Raw genomic sequence first — 10,257 nt, 5'->3', positions numbered from 1 at the left:
TTGTTTGAAAACGAGAGGCAGGAGAAAATTGGTCAGCATCAAAAGGTTTGCAGCACGGGATCTCCTACGAGGACCAGGCCCTGTAAGGAACTTTCATTTTCCAGCCAGAAAAGAAAAATTCCAGTCAGATTGGAGTGTGATTTTTTTTTCTCTCTCTTTGATTTAGGCACCAGAGAATCGGGCAGGAAGTCGATCATTCCTCAGACCACCAGTGACTAAGCACAGAAAATGAATTTAGCATGTTAACCCTTATCTCATCGCCCGATGCTCGGAATTTCAGAGTTAATTTGCCCTCATTGTTCCCAGATGTGGGGACTCAAAGTCAGATGTTTGTAATGTTAGATGGCTAGACTCTGTTCAGTGCAATTGCCAGCCTTTTGTTATAATGTTCACAAAAGCTGAACTGGAAAGGAATACGGCTTCCATTCCATTTTCCAAGTCTTCATGCATTTAAAAACCGCTTTCAGAAACATTTCCTAGAATTCTGGCTCCTTATCTCTCGTGTACCTCACGGAAACTTCTAAAACTTTTTTTTTTAAAGAAACTGTCTTTATTTAACGCCAAGTCTCTGCATACTATCCCTGCCTCCTTTCCCTGTCTTTAGTATCCTGAAGAATGTGGAATCTGATACTTTGCAGGGATGTTATTGTCTGGAGTTGCCTTTTGTACTTAAACCCTGCATGCCTAATACATAAGGCGCTAGTGAATTTTTAAAAATATAATAATGAATAAAATGGCTGTGGGGCCTGTTCTTTAGAATTAGTCTGCAAGTGTACATTTATAAACGTTCATCGAAGCCATCCATAAATATGGAGTTTTCAGGCTAACTATATTAGAGCCTGTCCCAGTGGGGTTTTAACTTGACTCGCTGTTCTTTTAACTGCTTTTATTTTGTGAGGAGGAGGCTAAAGGGTTAAAAAGTCTGGGGCTTTTTTCGCCTGGCAGATGTTGCCGTAAATCAGAGGCTGGGCTTCCACGCAGCCTGGCAGTGTGACAAATGCTCCGCGGTAACACCAGGCCATAAAACGCAGGAATTCCAGAGGCGCTGCTTGTAACTTCCAGGACCATTGTAAAGCGGCGACAGTGTCAGCACAGGTGGACCTGGCTGGGGTGCGTATGCTGGACCTGCTCTGTTCCTCATGCCCGCCCCCCACCCCAACTCCGCCAGAGAAAATTGCCGCCACATTCGCATAAGCCCCAAGGATCAAGACGGTTGAGACACACCCGTTCAGTCAGACCGAATTAGACGGCAGATCAATTCCAGACGCCTCATCCTTGTGGGGCCAGGACACATGCGAAAGGCTTTCCGCGTTCCAAGTAGAAGACATTTTCCAGGATGGAATGTAATACTTATTCATCAGTAAGGCGGCCATGTTTCCCGGGAAGATAAATTGGAAAGCGGGTTTCAATATGGTCTCCATCCCATTTACTGTTAATCTGGCTGCGTGTGTGGAGTCTGCATGTTCTCCCAGTGTTCTTTCGGTTAAGTTAACTGGTGCCACATTGCCCACTGTGTCAGTGTTCATCCTTTGCATTTGCCTGGCGTCCTGTCCAGGGTGTTCCCAGCTTGGAACCTATGCTACCTGGGAAAGGATCCAGGGGAAATTTAATCATTTAGTTCAGTGTATAAGTTTGTCTTATGGTATATTACTGTTTCAAATTATAGTTGATACTATATAGAATTGCATACTATGCCATTTCTTTGTTATATTGGATTGTAACATAATAAAATTGGTGAAAATAATGAGAAAGAGGACTGAAGTGCACTGGAAGGGGAGCGGAAGGAGTGGAACCAGCGTGTACGAATGCAGAAGCGATACCAGCCAGACAGGGGCCATAGCAAGAAGCTGCACCAGTCCAGCTGAATCCACATTTTCGCTTGTTCCTTAAGTCAGTGTTTCCCAACCCGGTTCTCGGGGACCCCCAGCCGGTCCAGGTTTTTGCTCCCTCCCAGCTCCCCAAAGATACCTGGACTGTCTGGGAGTTCCCAAAGAGCAGGCTGGGAAACACTGCCTTACGTAGCATCACAGGGGTGGACCCAGGTACAATGTTTCTATTGATCTGGCTCAACTCCGTAAGACTGACATCAAACAATGAGCCTTTTTTTGTTTTGTTCCTCTGACTTCAGGAAATGCAATCATAATCCATTTAAACCCAAATTTATATACATTCATAAACAAATATATTCTCATTGCCCATAACTAAGTCATACATGAATTCATACTAGAAAAAGATCAAACGACAAAGACCAGCACAATGCATAAATACGTAACCGTAAGATAAATCTGTGGGCTTAGAGAGTGTATGATCCATCCATTTTCCTTGATCAGTTACGCAGTGCAGGATCCCAGCAAATCGGGGATCTGTTTCATAGGGCAGTGGCAGAGAGACAGCGGGCAATTTAGGGACGCCAGCCCACCTAAAGCAAATGTTTTTAAACCATGTGAAACCTGTAAACCCCAAGGGGTGGGAATTGATCCCACAGTTGGGGGCGGGGGGCTGCCCAGTGAGCCACCAGTGAAGTACTCAAACCATAAACTTTGTAAAGTAGTACTTATTTTAACTGCAGCATGGAAAACACTGTATTTCATTATATTTCATATGAGTAAGTTTTGCACAGCAATCCTGTGCATCTGACATAAACCCCAGAAAAAAACTCAGCTTGCACCAGAAGCGTGAATTCGGCCTTTGAGCACAGTGGAGGGAAGGTGACCTTGCTGGCTCAGCTGCCCAAAGGCCTTTTTCCATTGTCCTTGCTGCTATGGCTGACATTTCAGCTTTGCATCCTCTTACTTAATGTAAAGCCTCCTTTGTGTCTCTGTGCCTCCGGCACAATCCATGCCTCGTTATGAATATTGCAACCATGCTGCTTTAACATGGAAGGTAACGGCATACAGACGCTGCTCTACTTACGAACTTTCAACTTACGAACTTTCAGACGTACGAACGAAGAGGACTAAGTCCAAATTGTGTTCGTTGGGCTCCCGCAACATCAAATTTTTTTCTGCGCACCAATTCCGCCTAGTACGAATCCTGGCCGCTACTCCCGCCGCGCAGCACCATAGCGTGCGTACTCCCAGCATCCCAGTTCTTTGTACTTGCGGATCAGTAAGACGTGCTTTCTTGAGATTAGTTTTGTTTTATGTGTCATTAGTAATGTGTTTTAGGATAAGACAAGGATAAGACATTATATCATACTTATTTATGCATGAATAATGACTTACGAACATTTTAAGTCACGAACGGCCGTTTGGAAAGTATCTCGTTCATAAGTAGAGGAGCGTCTGTATTTCTCATATTTATAGTATTATATATATAAGCATGTATATATATATATATATATATATATATATATATATATATATATATATATATATATATATATATATGCACTCACCTAAAGGATTATTAGGAACACCATACTAATACGGTGTTTGACCCCCTTTCGCCTTCAGAACTGCCTTAATTCTACGTGGCATTCATTCAACAAGGTGCTGAAAGCATTCTTTAGAAATGTTGGCCCATATTGATAGGATAGCATCTTGCAGTTGATGGAGATGCACATCCAGGGCACGAAGCTCCCGTTCCACCACATCCCAAAGATGCTCTATTGGGTTGAGATCTGGTGACTGGGGGGCATTTTAGTACAGTGAACTCATTGTCATGTTCAAGAAACCAATTTGAAATGATTCGAGCTTTGTGACATGGTGCATTATCCTGCTGGAAGTAGCCATCAGAGGATGGGTACATGGTGGTCATAAAGGGATGGACATGGTCAGAAACAATGCTCAGGTAGGCCGTGGCATTTAAACGATGCCCAATTGGCACTAAGGGGCCTAAAGTGTGCCAAGAAAACATCCCCCACACCATTACACCACCATCACCAGCCTGCGCAGTGGTAACAAGGCATGATGGATCCATGTTCTCATTCTGTTTACGCCGAATTCTGACTCTACCATTTGAATGTCTCAACAGAAATCGAGACTCATCAGACCAGGCAACATTTTTCCAGTCTTCAACTGTCCAATTTTGGTGAGCTCGTGCAAATTGTAGCCTCTTTTTCCTATTTGTAGTGGAGATGAGTGGTACCCGGTGGGGTCTTCTGCTGTTGTAGCCCATCCGCCTCAAGGTTGTGTGTGTTGTGGCTTCACAAATGCTTTGCTGCATACCTCGGTTGTAACGAGTGGTTATTTCAGTCAAAGTTGCTCTTCTATCAGCTTGAATCAGTCGGCCCATTCTCCTCTGACCTCTAGCATCAACAAGGCATTTTCGCCCACAGGACTGCCGCATACTGGATGTTTTTCCCTTTGCACACCATTCTTTGTAAACCCTAGAAATGGTTGTGCGTGAAAATCCCAGTAACTGAGCAGATTGTGAAATACTCAGACCGGCCCGTCTGGCACCAACAACCATGCCACGCTCAAAATTGCTTAAATCACCTTTCTTTCCCATTCTGACATTCAGTTTGGAGTTCAGGAGATTGTCTTGACCAGGACCACACCCCTAAATGCATTGAAGCAACTGCCATGTGATTGGTTGATTAGATAATTGCATTAATGAGAAATTGAACAGGTGTTCCTAATAATCCTTTAGGTAAGTGTATATATATATGTTTCATGCAACAGGATGCTTGTCCACTGCAGGACACACTGGCGAATAATTTAGGGAAGTTAATTCACCTGCCCGCATGAGCCTATCCCAGAAGCTATGGGCACAAGGCAGTGGATAACCCAACATGGGGCGCCAACCCATCCCACGGCACACAAGCCATTTAGACCTTCATTTAATTCAGAATCTCCAGGTAGAAAATGCAATAAAATTAGCACTGAGGAAATGGCAAATAGCACTGAAATAAAAAAGGTGACAAGTGATGGGAAGTGGATGGTGTGTCACTTCTGAACAGCGACAGCTGCCCATAAACTTGGTAAAAGCTTCAAGGGTCCTTAAGGCCGACACCCTCGTGGTTGAGCAGCATTCTCCAAAAGGACCCTAAGGAGCTTAAGCCCCGCGGATCATCCGGCGCTCCCGGCGGACCGCCCCCCCCCCAAGAGCCGTCCACCAGACACGAGTCAGGACACACCTGAAGCAGGGAGGAAGTTCACTTTCGCTGCTGACTGAAATCACCTGCCCGGGGCGACGCACATCTGCAAGTGGCCAGAGCAGCAAGCAAGAGGAAACAGATTTACAGCCTCCCAGCTTCTCCTCTACACCCCAACCACGTGGGAATGAGACATGCGGAACCGGCTCTCGCTAATTGTCCCGTCTGACCCCCCGGGACGTCGGTGCTACACACTCCCGTGTGTAGAAGTCTATATCGAAGGAAACTGGTGGGTATGAACGACACAGTGGAAAGCTACACTCATTCCCTGGTAATGTACTTTTTTTTCAGGTTTCTGGAGCGTTTGTTTCCAGTGGAAATATTTGTGATCTCAGTATCCAAATGAACATTCTGATTGGTGACTAGTCAAGTCAAGTCAAGTCAAGTCAAGCTTTATTGTCATCTCAGAAATGTACGATACACAGTGAAAAGGAAAAAAAAAGTTGTTTCTAAGCCCACAGTGCAATATTCATAACAGGACGGACATTGGAGTTCAAGGCACAGTTAGGGGATTGTTTACATAGTACAAAATGGAATTATGGAATACTGTTGTTTTTTTTTTTCAAAAATTGGTTCACATTTTTGGGCGCCCTCCTGAAGTGAGCCATTGGCTTTTGTGCTCTCGCCCGCAGAAAGCCAGACGTTTCTGAGGAAGCCAAAGTGTCGGCAGACGCGGGGCGGGGGAGGGGTGTTTTTAAAAGGTGTGAGCTTTCCATTCGGCAGTCAGTGGCAGAGATCTGCACCAGCATGTCTGAGGTGTGTTGACACAGGAAAGGTGTGTCGTAACTTGAAACCGGTGAACAAAACAGCTCAAACAGCCTTGGCTTGACGGTGTGTGTTGAAGGGGGGGGGGGGGGGGGCAAGGCTGACAGGGTCTGAATTCCAGGACCCTCCAAACGAGTGCTCTTTGTCTCCCTTTACAAAACAAGCTCGGACTTGAAGAACTGTTTTTATCGTGCTACAATTAATACTGTATTTACCAAGATCATGGATGGCACGCGCAACTTTAAACGCCCCGGGGTGACGCCGTGGTTAATGTTTCATTTTGCAAATATGCAAATAATAAATCACATGGCTTCATTTTCATCAGGTGAGGCTAAAGAACATTTTTCATGCTTTGAGCTACAGGTTTTCCTGCCGCCACATTCATGAACCGGTGACCTTCCGGTGAATTAAAAAAGATGATAATTAAGTGAAGACCTTGGTGATTAGCCTACGTTAACTTCAACTTTATTGTCACTGCAAAGTACAGGTACTCAGACAACAAAATGCAGTTATCTAATCCCAAAGTGCAAAATAGTGTAGGAGAACTAGAAACACCTGCACAAGTGGCACAAGCAAGCGGTATAAATGAAACACACAGTTAAAGGTATAGAAATAAAAACATCTAGAAAATTAAGAGATTTTCTGCCAGTCTTGATCTACAAGTTGGAAGAGTGGGAAGAAATGCATTCTGTGTCCTAACAGGAGGATGTGATTACTGCAAATATTTTGAAGTATATAATTTTATACAATGTTACCTTAATGATAGCAGGCTAGTAGTATAGATCACTTATTCAGTTGCAGAGGTTGACTAAGATGCCATATTGATTAAGAAAGTAAACATGCACATTCAGTTGTGTTTACTGGCACACTGATTGATCGAGGTGATATATACCTGATATATACCTGATATACCTGATATACCTGATATATACCTGACCCAAGGACACAGCAATGTTTCTTTTTTGGATTTTCTATCTAAAACTGAGAAGGTTCCAGTATGTGTTTGTTTGATTTAAATACAATGCTTTGATAAGACAAGGGTTTTCCTTCATTCGTAAGCCTTAGTGGCTACACCAAAGATTTTGTTAATATGTATTCAGTGACCAAGATAGCTATATAATATACACAACCAGCCAAGACATTTTACACACCACAGGTTTTTACCACTTTTCATAAACTGCAGATTTTTTTATTCTTGTTAAGCTTCGGAAAGTTGAGTGCACAACTATAATTGAAAATATAAGTCAAATAAAACACGTTTCCTCTATAACACAGAAAGAGTAGGTAACAGTGTATACATGACATCCTATGAACCGGTTGTGTGGTGATGGCATAGTCAGATTCTAGGCTGTCCTTTAACTTTAAATGCACTAGTTAACTGCTTCATCCCATGAAACAGAGCAGTATTTAATGTACCCTGTAGAAAGAATGCCTCGAATTTTCTCTGCTGTCATAAGAGGAGGTTACTTCGATGAATTAAAGATTTGATATTATCTTGCTAATAAATGGTGACCATACATTATTTGTTAGCAAAGAATATTGAGTGTTTTTTTAAAGTACATATTAAGTGAGTAACAGGCACATGTAGAAAATCTCAGTGTGTGCAAAACACTTTTGACTGGTAGTGTGTAAGCTTATTTCCAAAGGCCTTGCTCACTACCACACGAGACGGACGATTCACATGCTAACTCATGGTCCTCAGAATTTCCTCCCCCATAGTTGGGGTCACAGCTTGCATTCCTTCTCATGGGGCGGCACCTGTGTTTACTCTGCAGATGCAGTCAGCGGTTACCCTGCCATCGTCCATCTAAACTATTAACAGCACGATTAAAGTCATGATGCCACATGACGGCGCAATAAACTCAAATCTCAACAAATAGCATGTTTACCCATTAAGACATCTTCCAGTTTCTAATGATTAATGGTGTGTCCATACAGTAAAATTAACATGAAGGGTACACCTCTATTTTGGATTTCACTGGCGGTATTTAAATTTACATATTTAGCAGATGCTAATCTGAGAGCAGGATCTGAGAGCAGGTTGAGCCAGCATCTTCGTGGCGATTTTGTATTTTAAATATTTCGTTATAAACACTTCTGCTGTATGCTGCTTGGGATTTCCTCCATCCACCCATCTGTCATGGGGGGTGGTCTGCAGCTGATTCCAACCAGCAAACAACCCAGGATAGTGACACACGCCGGAATGGATGCCAATCCACTGAAGCGTTTCAGCAAAGTGACTTAAAAAAAGAGGGAACAAGTAACATACTCAGATTTTTAACCAATCGAACCACATACATTTTTCAATATGAAGACCCCGGCATTTAATGAATTACTGAAAGTGCAACGATGCATATGCAAGTTATTTATATGGCCTATAGCTATGCTGGTGGCAGCAGACTTTATAGCAGTTGTTATGACAGAGTTAAAGAGAAATCCTGAAATATGGAGTTAATTTTAGTATTAGGGGGCATTACACTCTCGACATAACAAAGCCACGTAATGCTTAACAGGCAACCCGACCAGCCGCGGTGGCTCCACTAAGCGCCTTAGATAATGTCTCTGCGCTGATTTATGAAACATGAACGTGATTATTGATGATGTTCCTCAGCTTTCCAAGGCTGATTTTTTTTTTCTGGACTCCCAGGGTGAATTAACTCAATCACACTTTCAGTTGTCTGTAAAAAAACAAGCAAACAAATAAATGAAATCCCTGCGGAATTAAATACATCAGGAGCCGTCTTTGCACCAAAATTCTACAGTGTAAAACGATATGTCTTTGTTTTTCATGCTCGTTGAACTGGAATTAAGCGCAGATAAAAACATATTGCTTATTGCAATTTTTCTGCTGACATTTCACTCTAACTCAACACCGTGGAAATGCCACTGGAAGCAGTTAGTGTCTTTTGGGCAAAGTCGGTCCCCAGTTGGCTCGATGCAATTCTCCCTGGCAGATTTGCTCAGGCTCTCTCCCATCATTTGCGGGATTCATTATTGGTGCCAGCTTTTCATGACTTTCCACACACCTGATGTTTAACAGGATCCTGGGGGCCGCTCTGGTTTACTCACTTTTCAGTCTTTAAACATTATTTATAATGTAGGCACAACTCCAACATTTGATGTATTGCACTACATTTTTTTAGCGTGAGTTGTCGACTTATAATTTCTGTATCAAAACGAAGGTCTTAAACAAATATTGTGTTTCTAGATCAGCCATTGGACTATTGGAGAGAAGCATAAACATCTGATAGCCTTCTCTACAATGTGTTTTAATTTATTGAGCCCCAGTATACCGTAATGTTGCATATTATGTGAGTACACATTCATAGTTTTATTGCTTTAATCTCACTGTAGGTCAAACCTAGATTAAGTCATTATCTATGTTGCAGTAACATAAAACAGAAATAAGGGATAAATTGTGAACAATTGCATTCAACATAAGCTTGGTACAAATAAGGCCTATATAGAATTTACCTCTACTTACATTGCTTGCTATTTAAAAGAACACTGTGACAGATTTCGGGTTGCTTTTGCATACTGCTTTGGTCTATGTGACCAAAACTGCATCGGGCGCAATTTAAGGCAGCGCAGTTCTCAACTTATTCAGGACGCAAAACCCACAAAGGTGGAATCTGCATCTGCAACTCACAGATGCGGTAAGTATATTAGTCTTTGAAAAAAATGGTTTAGAAAGTGACATTCATGTTTGAGTTGTTTATCCACTGTTAAACTGTTAGATCATTCTGGAAGTGAAAAACTGGAAATAAACCGTGACAGTGGGAACGTGCGTCTGTGGACTCCTACCTGTAGCACTCACATGCTGGGACTAGTTTATGATGGTCAACACAGTTTGACGAGTTCCAGCACAGGTATCCTGCCCTATTTAAGGATATTACTTATCAATTGTTTTGTCCCCTCAAAAGTGGGAATGGGAGAAGGGGTGGAGGTGGGCATGTCCCCCCCCTTTGCGCCCCTGGGGGAACATTAATACAACCAAACAGGAACGCTGTCCAAAGGTTATCCCACCGTTCACACGTTACAAACATTTGAAGAATGTTTCATGAACCAAAACAGGCAACCAAAATGGAGGGTCTCTATACAGTCTCAGTCTCTTTTAGCGCGTGTCTAATAACTTTCACTCGAGTTGGACAATCTCTTTCACATCAAATCTAAGATGGTAAATTTTGCCCTCTCCATGAAGGCAAGCAACTTAGTGGTTTTTCACTGCTTCGGGGCTATCAGGCCTCTTCCAGACATGAATTATCAACTTCTTTCTGTGCACTTTGAAATTTGTGCCACACCTACAAGTCTCGAGTCAGAATTCAGAAACGTCAACGTGCGGCGTGGGACTCTGATGGACCTCCTTTGACTTCCAGATGGCTTTCTGGAGTCAT

Source organism: Paramormyrops kingsleyae, chromosome 3 (assembly GCF_048594095.1).
Source record: "Paramormyrops kingsleyae isolate MSU_618 chromosome 3, PKINGS_0.4, whole genome shotgun sequence".
In the NCBI taxonomy this organism is placed as follows: domain Eukaryota; kingdom Metazoa; phylum Chordata; class Actinopteri; order Osteoglossiformes; family Mormyridae; genus Paramormyrops; species Paramormyrops kingsleyae.
This window is presented reverse-complemented; position numbering follows the sequence as displayed.